This window comes from Pinus tabuliformis, chromosome 9, assembly GCF_031772625.1.
Source record: "Pinus tabuliformis cultivar Carrire ecotype Pingquan chromosome 9, CPIR1, whole genome shotgun sequence".
Lineage (NCBI taxonomy): Eukaryota > Viridiplantae > Streptophyta > Pinopsida > Pinales > Pinaceae > Pinus > Pinus tabuliformis.
In genome coordinates, this window is record NC_142307.1 from 1,627,497,572 (window position 1) to 1,627,510,316 (window position 12,745).

At 39.5% G+C, this 12,745-nt stretch overlaps 1 long non-coding RNA gene across 1 annotated transcript in view; it reads left to right on the forward strand.

The window, feature by feature from the left end:
• LOC149155053 (uncharacterized) overlaps window positions 1-11,987 on the forward strand; it is a 70,783-nt gene extending 58,796 nt beyond the window's left edge. Inside the window, exons 2-4 of the long non-coding RNA XR_016262690.1 lie at window positions 10,604-10,735; window positions 11,380-11,431; window positions 11,536-11,987. This is a non-coding gene — a long non-coding RNA (uncharacterized LOC149155053). The remainder of the gene's footprint in view (window positions 1-10,603; window positions 10,736-11,379; window positions 11,432-11,535) is intronic.
• Window positions 11,988-12,745: the final 758 nt, after the last annotated feature.

The window sequence follows — 12,745 nt, forward strand, 5'->3', positions numbered from 1 at the left end:
CTGCTACTGAAACGGGTTCTTTACCATCCCCATCTTTTCCCTAAAGTAGTCAAACTTTGTCCTTCCAAGGTCCTTGGTGAGGATGTTCGCCACTAGTTCTCCTGTGGGAGTGTAGTTCAACTGTACAACTCCTCGTTGGACACAGTCCCTGACAAAATGACACTGGATATCAATATGCTTCGACCTATCATGAAACACTGGATTCTCAGAGAGCTTGATGCAACTCTGATTATCGTACATGATCCTAGTTGCCTCCATATTCCTTCTGAATAGGTTCACAAGCAGTTTTCTAAGCCATATGGCCTCACACGAAGCTATGCTCGTTGCCATATATTCTGCCTCAGATGGGCTCAGAGCCACAGACTTCTGTTTCCTACTGCACCAAGAGGTCATTCCTGATCCAATGTTGAAACAGTACCCAGAGGTACTTTTTCGATCCATTAAACTTCCTACCCAATCTGCATCAGTAAATCCACTCAAACTGATATCCTTACCTTTGGTGTACAAAAGTCGATAATCGACTGTTCCCTGTAAATACCTGAGAACGTGTTTGGCTACTGCCCAGTGTGCCCTCTTCGGTTCCACCATGAATTGACTAAGGGTGTTGACAACGTAGAAAATATCTGGCCTTGTATTGACCAGATACATCAGGGACCCTAGGAGCTACCTGTATAGTGTGGGATCAACATCCTTGTCTTCTGATGCATCGATCTTCTTCCAGTTGGTGATCATTGGCGTAGCCATGGGTCTACAATCCTCCATCCTGAATCTTTTTAGGATTTCTGTAGCATACCTCCCTTGCCCAATGAAGATTTCTCCCTTCTGTTGCCAAACTTCCAACCTTAGGAAGTAATGCATTCGTCCCAAATCCTTCATATCGAATTTTGTGGCTAGATTCTTCTTGCAGTCCCTAATGAGCCGGGATGATCCTGTCAGAAAGAGATCATCCACATACAATACTAAGATTAGCGGCTTGTTCTCTACAACCAGATAGTAGAGATTCGGATCTGTGTCACTCTTGACAAATCCCATCTTCTGCAAGTAGCCATCTATTCGTCCATACCATGCTCTCGGTGCTTGTTTCAGCCCATACAAGGCTTTCTTCAATCTACATACATGAGACTTCTTCTCATGAGTCTCAAAGCCCTATGGTTGTTCAATGTATACCTCTTCTTCTATTACCCTGTTCAAAAATGCCGTTTTGACATTCATTTGATGAATCTCCCATTCCATCTGAGCTATAAGAGATATCATGGTCCTAATAGATGTATACCTGGCTACCGCGGCGAAGGTCTCCTCATAGTCAATTCCTTCCTTTTGAGCATACCCCTTAGCCAAAACCTGGCCTTGTATTTCTCAACACTGCCATCTGTAGCATATTTGATCTTGTAGATCCATCTTGAACCTACCACTAATCTGTCTTGAGGCGTTGGCACCACCTCCGAGACATCGTTCACCATTATGGAGTTGTGCTCCTTTATCATCGCATCTAGCCAAACCTGATGTTGAGCTGCCTCCTTGAAACTGGCAAGCTCTCCATCCTGAGCTACTAATGCCTGATATCTATTTGGCTATTTTCGCTCCCTCTTATTGTTTCTTGGTGCACTGATGAAGTCCTCTGCATCTCGTAGAATCTGACGAAGTTCCCTGCTAGTTCTTCCTCTGCCAGCTGGTGCTTCTATTAGCTCCTCCTCCACATCTTGAGAATCTTCCTGACCCGAGGAAGAATTCTTTACTTCCTTTGGTTGAAGAGGCTTAACCAGTGACTCCTCTTTTGATTGCTCCTCAGAAGGCATCTCACGAGATTTTCTGAAAGCCCTGTCCTCCATGAACTTTACATCTTATTGAACTACTACCTTCCTGCTCCCTGGAAGATAGATTTTGTATGCCTTAGCGTTCTCGCTATATCCCACCAGATATCCTTTTTCCGCAATTTGATCCAGCTTCTTCCTCTTTTCTTCAGGTATGCGGCAATATGCTAAACTCCCAAATATCCTGAAATGCCTGACTTCAGGTGTCTTCCCTGTGAAAACTTTCTCTGGAGTAATCTTGCCCAACGCTCAATGAGGAGTCCTGTTCTGAACATAGACTGCTGTGTTGCATGCTTCCGTCCATAGGAATTTTGGCATATCCTGATCATACATCATGGCCCTAGCTGCTTCTACAATAGACTTGTTCTTTCTTTCTGCTACTCCATTTTGCTCTGGATTGTAGGGAGCTGTCCACTCTCTTTTGATGCCCTCTGTAGCACAAAAATCAGTGAAGTCCTTATCGACATACTCTCCACCATTATCTGAATGCAAAACTTTTATTTTCTTCCGAGTCAGATTCTCCACCAAAGCCTTGAACTCCTTGAATCGACAAAAAACCTTGTCCTTGGTTTTTAGAAAATAAATCCAAGTTTTCCTTGAGTGGTCATCAACGAAGGTAACGAATTACTCAACACCACTGAGAGCTTTGACGGACATAGGTCTGCAAATATTTGAGTGTATCAATCCTAGTACACTCTTGGCCCCGTGTTTGCTCCTAGGAAATGCTGCCTTGGCATACTTTCCTAGAGTGCATCCCCTGCATACATCATCTCGTTCCGTACTCAGATCCAAAACTCCTGTTACAGTGCTCTTGAGAATTCTCAGAGCTCCATGGTGCAAATGTCTCATTCTTCTTTGCCATAGTTCATTCAAGTCCTTGTCTCCATGACTACTTATTAGTGCCATTGGTGATTCTAGTTGTAATCTATAAAACCTATTACTTTTGATTCCGATCTGCACTTTCTTTTTCCAGCTTGGGTGTTTGACGTATACCTTCTCCTTGATGAAGTAGACGTCATAGCCCTTGCCTTGAAGTTTTGACACGGAAAGTAAGTTCATCCCCAATCCTGGTACATGCAACACATTTGTAGCACAGAACCGTTCTCCTGATTCTATTTGAAAAACTATGGTACCCTTCCCTACTGGAGTACACTTTGCCTTGTTCCCCTTGGTGATCTAAAAGTTCATCTTCTCTTCTCGATATTCTGAGAAACATTCCCTGATTCCCGTCATATGACATGAGGCTCCACTATCTATATACCACGCTTCTGATGATGCATAACTAGTCATACAAGCCACTTATTCTTCCAGCCTGGAAGCCAACATAGAGAAATTGAAGTCTCTTTCTCTTGTGCAATCTTCTAAAAATCTGTGCGAGTCCCTTGACGTGGATGCTTCTGCATCATGGTCTCGACCCATAACTGATTTTCCCTTGCTGTCTTTGATTACTCGCTCTGATATTGTGTGAAAATTCTATCACAGCAACAACTGATTTACTTTTCCTACTTGTTCTTCAATAAGTTATTTATGAAATTCCTTCAATAAACATTAAAACAAATTCTGCTGCAGATATCACACCGTAATACAGAAACAAATACATGCACAAGTATCAAGACATTGACACAGTTATTTTGGACAACAGTCTCGGGAAAAACTCAATGTGGGAAAACGGTGCAGCAAGGGAGGATTTTATTATTCAACAATTCTTCAGTACAATAGGGTGCCAAATTGACTTACCCACAGAGAGAAAAATTCTCTCTCAGTCCCAGCGTTAGCTTGGTTGACCTCTGCGTGGCTCCTAGACACTCTGGGTCAGCCCTTGCTTGACTGCGTAAGCCCTGGGCCTCTTTGTGTCACCCATGCAGGCCTAGCTAGTGACTGCGCAGTCCCCTGCTGCCTCTGCGTCTGCTTGAAATGCCCTGAGTTTGCCTCTCCTGCCTCAACGCTGGTCTCCAGTGGTTGATTCGGTCTTTCTGTTCCGTACTTGCTGCCTCCTGACTACTCACCAGACCACTAGTTCCAATTCCTCAGCTAACCCCGCTCCAGAAATTGAACTGACTGATCTCCCTCAATGTGTTCTCCAAGTGACCCTCAAGCCTCCTCTTATAGTTTTCTCATTGATAAATCAACGACTGAGATTAAGTCCCTAATCAACGACTAAGATTAGATCTGGCTTAATCTATGACTTTTGGACCATTCTAACACAGGTTTATATTAATTCACATTAATATTTTATTTTTCCTAAGTTTAGACTTAGGGACTCCATTAAAAATATTAATTATTTTAATATTTCCCAAACTGTTTAGAATCTGCCCAAACCCTTTCTGGGTATTGGAGATCTCATGTGCGTTAGCCTCTCCACCAATTTTCGTGGCTAGAGCACATTCGATGCTACCCCAAATCAACATCTTCAAATTCACCAAGGGTGAAGTCGAAGCAGAGAATATTATCAGAATGGCGCAGCGGAAGCTTCTGATGGCCTACCTAAAGATCACTTCATTGGGAAGTCTAGATCTAAGGATGGAAGGAAAGGCAAATGCCTTGTTTGTAATAAGTTCAACCATTATGCGAAGTAGTGTCCGAATGGTAGGGACACATCACTTGATGATGATAACAATCATTCCAGAGACATCGTCAATGATCAGAGGAATGACAGGTAATGCAGGTCATCAAGGAAATGACTGACTCTTCAAAGAAAGCAAGGAACCTCAGGTATGAAGAATCTAGTGTTGTTTATGATAAGATAAAGAAGCGTTATCTTGTATTGGTCCTCTCCTTCAGACTCTTTGGGAATCTGGCTTATTGATTGTAGTGCTTCAAGGCACTTCATCGGATAAAAGGGTGCTTTCTCTAATTTGGTAGTGATAGAAACAATCGTGGGATTATACCTGGAGTCGATGCCACCTATCTCGAAAAGGGTGTAGGGAATGTTACCCCTCAATTGGATGAGGGTAACTCGATTCATTTACGAGAATCTCTTTATGTACTTGATCGCAAGAAGAACCTGGTGTCCATTTCAGCAATGGAAGTCAAAGGTTTTAGGGCGCCATTCATCGATGGAAAGGTACGTGTTTGAAAATAGAATTTTCAAAGATGCTTTTACTCATGGGTTCAGGATTGGCAATTTGTATCAAGTTGCAAGATGGTCCATTGGGGACCATGTCGGTTGACACATCTCATTTATAGCACCAGAGGTCTACTTTATGGGGCCCTACCCGATGTGAGTCAGATGGTGATAGGGATGCCTGAATTCAAAAAGAGCATGAAGGTACATGTCTGAGATGTATCGAAGGAAAATCTTACAAGGGGACCATTCCCCTCATGTAGCAGGTCCACAGGTTTGGAACAACCTGAGGGGTTTGAGATTCATGATCAGGAATCTCATGTATGAAGGTGGAAGAAAGCCCTCTATGGCTTGAAGCAAAACACCCCGTGCATAGTATGAGAGGATTGATAGCTGTCTGATGAAGCTGAGATTCACTAGGAGTGAAGTCGATCCAAACCATTGCTTGAAGGTTGTGGATGATAGACCTCTCATATTGGCACCTTCTAAGGACGACCTCTTTCTGACAGGTGCAGACCCTCATTTGCAAAAGTAAGAGGGTGTATGAGAGGATTGATAGCTGTCTGATGAAGCTGAGATTCACTAGGAGTGAAGCCGATCCAAACCATTGCTTGAAGGTTGTGGATGATAGACCTCTCATACTGGCACCTTCTAAGGACGACCTCTTTCTGACAGGTGCAGACCCTCATTTGCAAAAGTAAGAGGGAGTTGGATTCCGGATTTGGAATGGTAAACTACAAGCTCGTGACTACCTCAATGGAGCTTAACTTTCAGAAGTTATGTGGTAGTGATGCCGGACTAGATTTGGGAAATGCCTCTGAGTTTCATAAACTCATTCACATTTATGTTTTTGGTGAACTTTCGTTCGGATATATGTTTTGCAGTTAGCACATTGAGCTCATATTTGGTTGAGCCTCACCAGATTGATGCCAAGAATCTTCTAAGATATTTTCGGGGCACAATCTCTCATGGATTGAGATACACTGCCGAAAACGAGACACTGCATGATTATTCGAATGCTGACTGGGCAGGCAGTGTGGAGGATCGCAAGAGCACTTTTGAGTGCTGGTTCTCTTTGGGTTCTGCTTCGATATCCTGGAGGAGTAGGAAGCATAAGTTGGTTGCTTTAGGCACTGCTGAGACCAAATACATAGCTACGAGTATGATCTCGTGTGAAGCTGCTTGGTTGTGGAAGCTCTTCAGTGAGCTGTTTGTACACATGATGGATACCACCGTGATCTTTTGTGTCAACCAGGGGGGATTTGATTGTTGAGGGATCCCATATTCTATGATTGCTCCAGCATATAGACATCAGATACTACCTTATCTGGGATATGGTACATCGATGAGCAAGAAGGCTCCATCGCATTAGGACTGATGTGCAAGTCGCAGACATTCTGTCGAAGCCCCAAGGAAAGGTCAAATTTGTGACTTTCCAGAACGACTTGAAGTCGTTGAGAGACACTCTTATGAGGGTCCTGCATGATGCATGCATTGAGCTCTGGGAGATCTGGGGGGCTTGGGGTACTTTTTGGAGCAACAAGCGACCATAAGGAAACTCACCCTCCCCTAATGGTGTGTTGTGTACAGGGTGAATGGTTCAGCCTTCCCCTGTGATACCCCGTGGTGACTTATGGACAGGATGAGTGGTTCTCCTGTCGAGGCATCCTACCCATGTAGTCTGGGACTCATGGGAAGTACCTCTCATCTGGCCAATGAGTAGGGAAATGGGGTAGGGACCATATTAGTACTATCGATGGACGCATCGTTGTATTTACTATACTCCCTATGCTAGGATGACCTCCATTGATCTGGGATCAATATGAGTGGTTTGCAACACTCTCTTTTGATATTGATCTGGGATCAATTGGAACTGACTTTGGGTCAGTGAGAGTGATATGACTCACTCTCTCTTGGAACTGAGCTGGGATCAATAAAGAGTGGTATGACACACTCTCTTCATATGGGATTTTGACTTCGGGTCAATAGAGAATATTATGAGACATTCTCGATCAATTCTTTTTCTTCATGGTTCAGCAGAGTAGAGCAGTGTAGGGCCATGACAAAGATTGTATAGTCTGATAGATGGATTAGCAGATGGAGTTCTCCATAGTTGAGAGGGAGTGTTAAATTTGGGAACTAGGGCCAAACTCCAGGTTGGTCATCTTATTTATGACAACTGATATTTTTCTTGGATCTCTCTCATTGAGAGGTATAGGATTGATCTAAAGATCATCTGATTCCGATAAGTATTCATGGAGATATGAATTTATTTGTGTTATGGGACAATTCGTCAAGGTCGGCCAGCAACCAAATAACTCCCTCATGTGCCCAACGTTTTAGTATAAAAGGAGATGACTTGAGAGTCATTTCACACACACTTCACTCTTGATTTCTCTCCACTCGCTTTGGGTTTTAGTGGAAGAGAAATCTAGGAGAGGAAGCCCTAATGGAGATCAGATCTCAGCCATGGAAGGAACCTCTATGTTGGTCCTAAAGAAGCCCTAGACACAGTCCTAAGGAAGCCCTAGCCGCAGTCCTAAGGAAGCTCTAACTGCAGTCCTAGAATACCCTAGACGTAGTCATTTAAATGAGGTTTGTTCACACTACGGTAGACCGCATTTCATAAGGGAAATTCTGGGCCAGATTTGAGGACAGTTAGGGACTGTTGTGTGCCCTAACCAGTCCAAGAAATTACAGCAAAGGAAGATGGGACAACAAGGTCACATGGGGCAGCAAAGGAAGATGGGACAGCAAGGTCACATGGTGTTGCAAACACAAATGGGACATCAAGCAATCATAGGAGCAGTAGTCACTAACAGTGGGACAACAGTGCTAGGAATGTGACAACAAGGTGACCCATGAAGTTTGAATGCATGATAGTGCAGCAAGATGCATGGGCAGCATGATAGAAATGATGGCATGGTACAACAATGTTACAATGACAACATGATAGCAGCAATGTTACAATGATGGCATGATAGAAGCAATGTAACAATGGGTCAGCAACAAAGACATGCTAACAATGAAACAACAATATGGTAACCAAGGTGCGGTCACATGGTGCAGCAAGCACATGGGACAGTATGGCAAACATGGTGCAACAATGGCACATGATGCAGTACAGCGATGGGTACAGTCATGATTGATGAAGCATGATGAGATGCAGCATAGTGATGATGGGTGCAACATGATGATGAGGAGCAGCACAATGATAGGTGCAGCATGGTGATGGAGTAACCTGGGAGAATCAGTTGAAGCAGCATGTCTTCAACTGAGTTCAACTACCTCATGTATCATCTACTTAGAGATGATCTATGCTCTTATTTAGATAAGTCAAAGTGTTGACTTCTGTTGTAAATGTACTATCTCTCTCTCTCTCTGCTGAACTATTGAAGAACATATAAGAAGAATTGATCAAGGGTTTCCCCACATTGGGGTTTGTCCTTGGCGAGTGCCACATCTTGTATCCTCTTGTCTTGGCTTGTGAAGCGAACAAAGTTCCTTCTATAAATTAATTACTCCAAAAGACTTGGAATATCAAGATATCCATTAGGATACAAATATTATATATTAAATATGTGAATAAGAATAAGAATGAGAATTGATTTACAAATGAGAACGAGAAGCTTGCTTATATATCAAGCAAATGTCTCTTCATGAAGAGTCATGTCTCAATTAGACATCCTAATTACTACTTAACTAATAATTATTTATGCTTATTATCATTTATATTATTTTACATTATTAATATATATTTTATTCGTTACATTGCCTCCTTCCTCAAAAAGCTTTGTCCTCAAAGCTTGTCGATGAAAAAAAACTTGATCTCTTTTTCGGCTTCGAATGTCTTTCTCTGTACACTGGATAACATCATTCTGTGGAAGTGATGATGGATGTAGAGAATGGAAGAAGGATTCTTTATAACGTTTCCTTCTATATATGTATGTATTTTTTTATATTAAGACCCTTTTTCAAAATAACTTTATGATCTTATAATAATAATAGTTTCACTTATTTTTTTAAATAATAAATTGGTCCCTTTTTTATATACTTAATTACTCCCTTGATAACTTTTAATGTCACCTCACTTTAATATAAGAGTCACACTTAATATAAACTTTTATGATGTCACCACACTTAATAAATATAAAGGTCACGTCTTTTCATATGACACGGTCACGATGTTAAAATACCATGGGCTATTACCATGGGTTGCTTTTAAAACCTCCGTTAGAATGTTCTCCACGTAAAAAGTAAAACGTATTCCTTTTGTTTTTTGTTTTTTTTTTGTTTTTAACTTTTTAAAATACCATGGGCAATTACCATGGGTTGTTTTTAAAACCACAGGCTTCTCCACATAAAAAGTTTTAAATATACTTGGTATGAGATTTTGTATCCGTTTTGTTTTTTCTTTTACTTTTTTTTCTTCTTCTTTTTTTAATTTATTTACTTATATATTTTTTTTGGTTAATTTTTTTTTTATGGCCAAAGGCCTAGAAAAATGGAGAAAAGGAGAAACTCCTAAACATTTAGCAAAACGCTTGAACTGCAACAGCAATAAATTTGACGAAGAGTCGATAGCCAAAGACTTGGATCGGAGAGCGAGCTTTGTGCACTGGTTAAACAACCTAGAGGACCGAACTGCGCTGATACCACATGAAGCGAACAAAGTTCCTTTTATAAATTAATTACTCCAAAAGACTTGGAATATCAAGATATCCATGAGGGTACAAATATTATATATTAAATATGTGAATAAGAATAAGAATGAGAATTGATTTACAAATGAGAACGAGAGGCTTGCTTATATATCAGGCAAATGTCTCTTCATGAAGAGTCATGTCTCAATTAGACATGCCTCTTCAACCTAATTACTACTTAACTAATAATTATTTATGCTTATTATCATTTATATTATTTTACATTATTAATATATATTTTATTCGTTACAGCTTGTCTTCTGCGATCTATGTTTATGTTCTATCTGCAATTTACTTTTAATGCTGATGTGATTGCTAATCTGGAAAAGATATTGAGCTAATTGTGAAAATTGAAATAAATTGCTCTAAGCATAGAACATACCTAAAATTAATAGATAACCTTGGTGTTTTTCTTTGTTTTCAACGAATTACTAATATTTCTACCTTAGTAAGACTTCAGTTTTATAAACTTGCTGGAACGAACTTAAACTGTTTTCTACAGTTTTGATTTATGGTTGAAAGTCCAGACAATTATTGACTTGAGAAGGTTGGTCCTCTTTTGTCTATTGTATGAAGCTGCATCAGAAAGTTGGTTTTTTCTTGGGTGAACCTGTTTTTTACTTGGAACTCTATTTGATTGGAAAATATTTTAAGAGGATACCAAAAAAATGCCAAACATGAGACTAAGAAGTTTTTTCCCAAATCAATTACTCGTGTCTTAAAACTTCATGTATGTGCATGTAATGCAAAATTTTGAAAGCATTATGGATAGATGACCGAATAGTTTACCTAGACAATATGTTGATAATCACAAAAATGTTTATCTTAATAGCTGTTACACTGTAGTAGTAGTTCAATCATGTTAAGAATAGTGCTATTCCAGTGTAAACATAGAGGCAACAGTGCCCATTTTCCTGGTATCAATTCAATAAGGTTTGAAAAGCATTGAGGTGAAACATGTTTATGTATTCTATCAGTAGCAGTTTTACCCTTACATGCAAATTATCCATTTTTGGGTCTTGCAGAAAGCAGCTTCTTCAGTAGGTAGAAAAATTACAGTGCTTCGGCAAATTGGAGCAGCTGCCGATCACCCTATTGATCCATCATATCCAGAAGGCGCTTATCTTACCAACATATTACTTAGAATACTTTAACTGGTAAATTCTTTAATTAGTTTTGAAAATGTTTTGGAAGCTCTGAATTCAAAATTGAGTTCTCTTTAAATAATATTTCTAGATGCTGGGTGTTACAATTCTTTGAGCTTTGAATTTTTCGGACAGTAGTTTGTTGAACATAATTATGAGCATTTTCTGAACTCACATATTGTACAACAAGTGAAACTCTTATCGCGGGTTCTGATTATCAACGAAAACTCTATCCCGAATGTTGCAAGCCTGGTGATTATTCACTCTAATTCTAGCGAGTCTTGTGAAGCTAAACTCAGAAAATTTGCATTTAGTATTTCCCTCTATATGAAATGCCATTAAATAGTTCTATTGATCCTTACTCACCATGAGAATGAGATTGCCAAACTGCATAATTTGTGTAGAATTCAGGTCTTACGAAAATGTTTATTAGAATAGCAATTTTATTCTTGTATTATTGATCAAAATTGATGCCAACTATTCCTTATTACCATTAACAATTTACAAATTCTCTTGGATTGGGATTGGGAGTGTAAGCTATTTCTTAGGGAAACTCTTACAATGCAGGGCTTTATGATGAATCTGTTCAGCTTCTCCTCATTCAATTGCCTTGGTTTCAATACCTCTCCTTAATTGTCACCTTGGATATTCTGCAGATCAAAGATGAGGTTATCCAGGGAGATGTGTTGCTCAAGGTGCTCTTCTGAGGTGATATTTGAATTGTAGTACTTTTGTTGACTTCATGGTAGCTTGGTTCATTGGTTTTTTCCATTTTGGTTAACTGACAAAATTCTGACTATCTATATTCCAAGGTGTGAACTTTCTAAGCCTCACAACAACAGTTTTCTGCTAAAATCACTAATACTTAGTCTCAATAGGTGGAAGAAAATGAAGGAAAATTGGATATAGAGGCTGACCTTTTTTACTGAAGTTTTAAGTTTGAGCCATATATCTATTCAGCGAAATGTGTGGAAGAAATAGAAGAAAATAATCAATGTTTCTTCCTGAAAGCAAACTGCTACTTACCAAAATAAATCTATCTGACAACAGAACGTCTGCCAGCGCCTTGTTATAAGTAGTAGCAATCAAAGTAAATTAGTTAGATGAGGGGAGGTGATGCAATAGTTGAATAACTGTATGCTAAGAGCAATGCAATCTATGTATATCTTTACATTGAGAATTATTTTTATTATGTGATTTTTAATATGACAAATACAATTCTCTCCTCTCCCATATATAAATATTCTTCTAATTTCTTATAGTATATTATTTGTGATGTAACCCACCAATTTGTGCATGCTTAGAATGCTCCAAAAACATTAACTGAGGCAAGCACACATGTATGTATATCAATGTTATCAGAACTGAGTAGTTGATTGAACTGGTAGACCCCCCCCCCCGAATTGGGAACAAGTTAGATTCAGACCGAAATTGGTAAAAAAAAAGGACCAAAAAACCAACAACCAAAAACAAATAAAATATTAAAAAAAACACATATATTGATGTCCATCCTGCGAAAATTCTTATTTATATAGCATGTAAGGGTGCACATAACCAAAATAGCACTTTGTGCAATCCATCTCTGAACCAAAAATATATCAACAAACAGGCTCTAGATGGCCTCTAGCATCCAAAAAAAATATGCTACAACAAATGCCTACATATAATAAAAATCATTGCCTATATTGGGATTTTCATCATCAATATTGTGAAAATTCTATCACTACAACATTTAATTTACTTTTCCTACTTATTCTTCAATAAGTTATTTATGAAATTCCTTCAATAAACATTAAAATAAATTCTGCTATAGATACCACACTGTAATATAGAAACAAACACATGTACAAGAATCAACACATAGATATTTTGGACAACAGTGCCCGGAAAAACCCAATGTGGGAAAACTGGTGCAACAAGGGAGGATTTTATTATTTAGCACCTCTTCAGTACAACAGAGTACCGAACTGGCTTACCCACAGGGAGAAAAAATTATCCGACACTTCTTCTAGTCCCAACGTC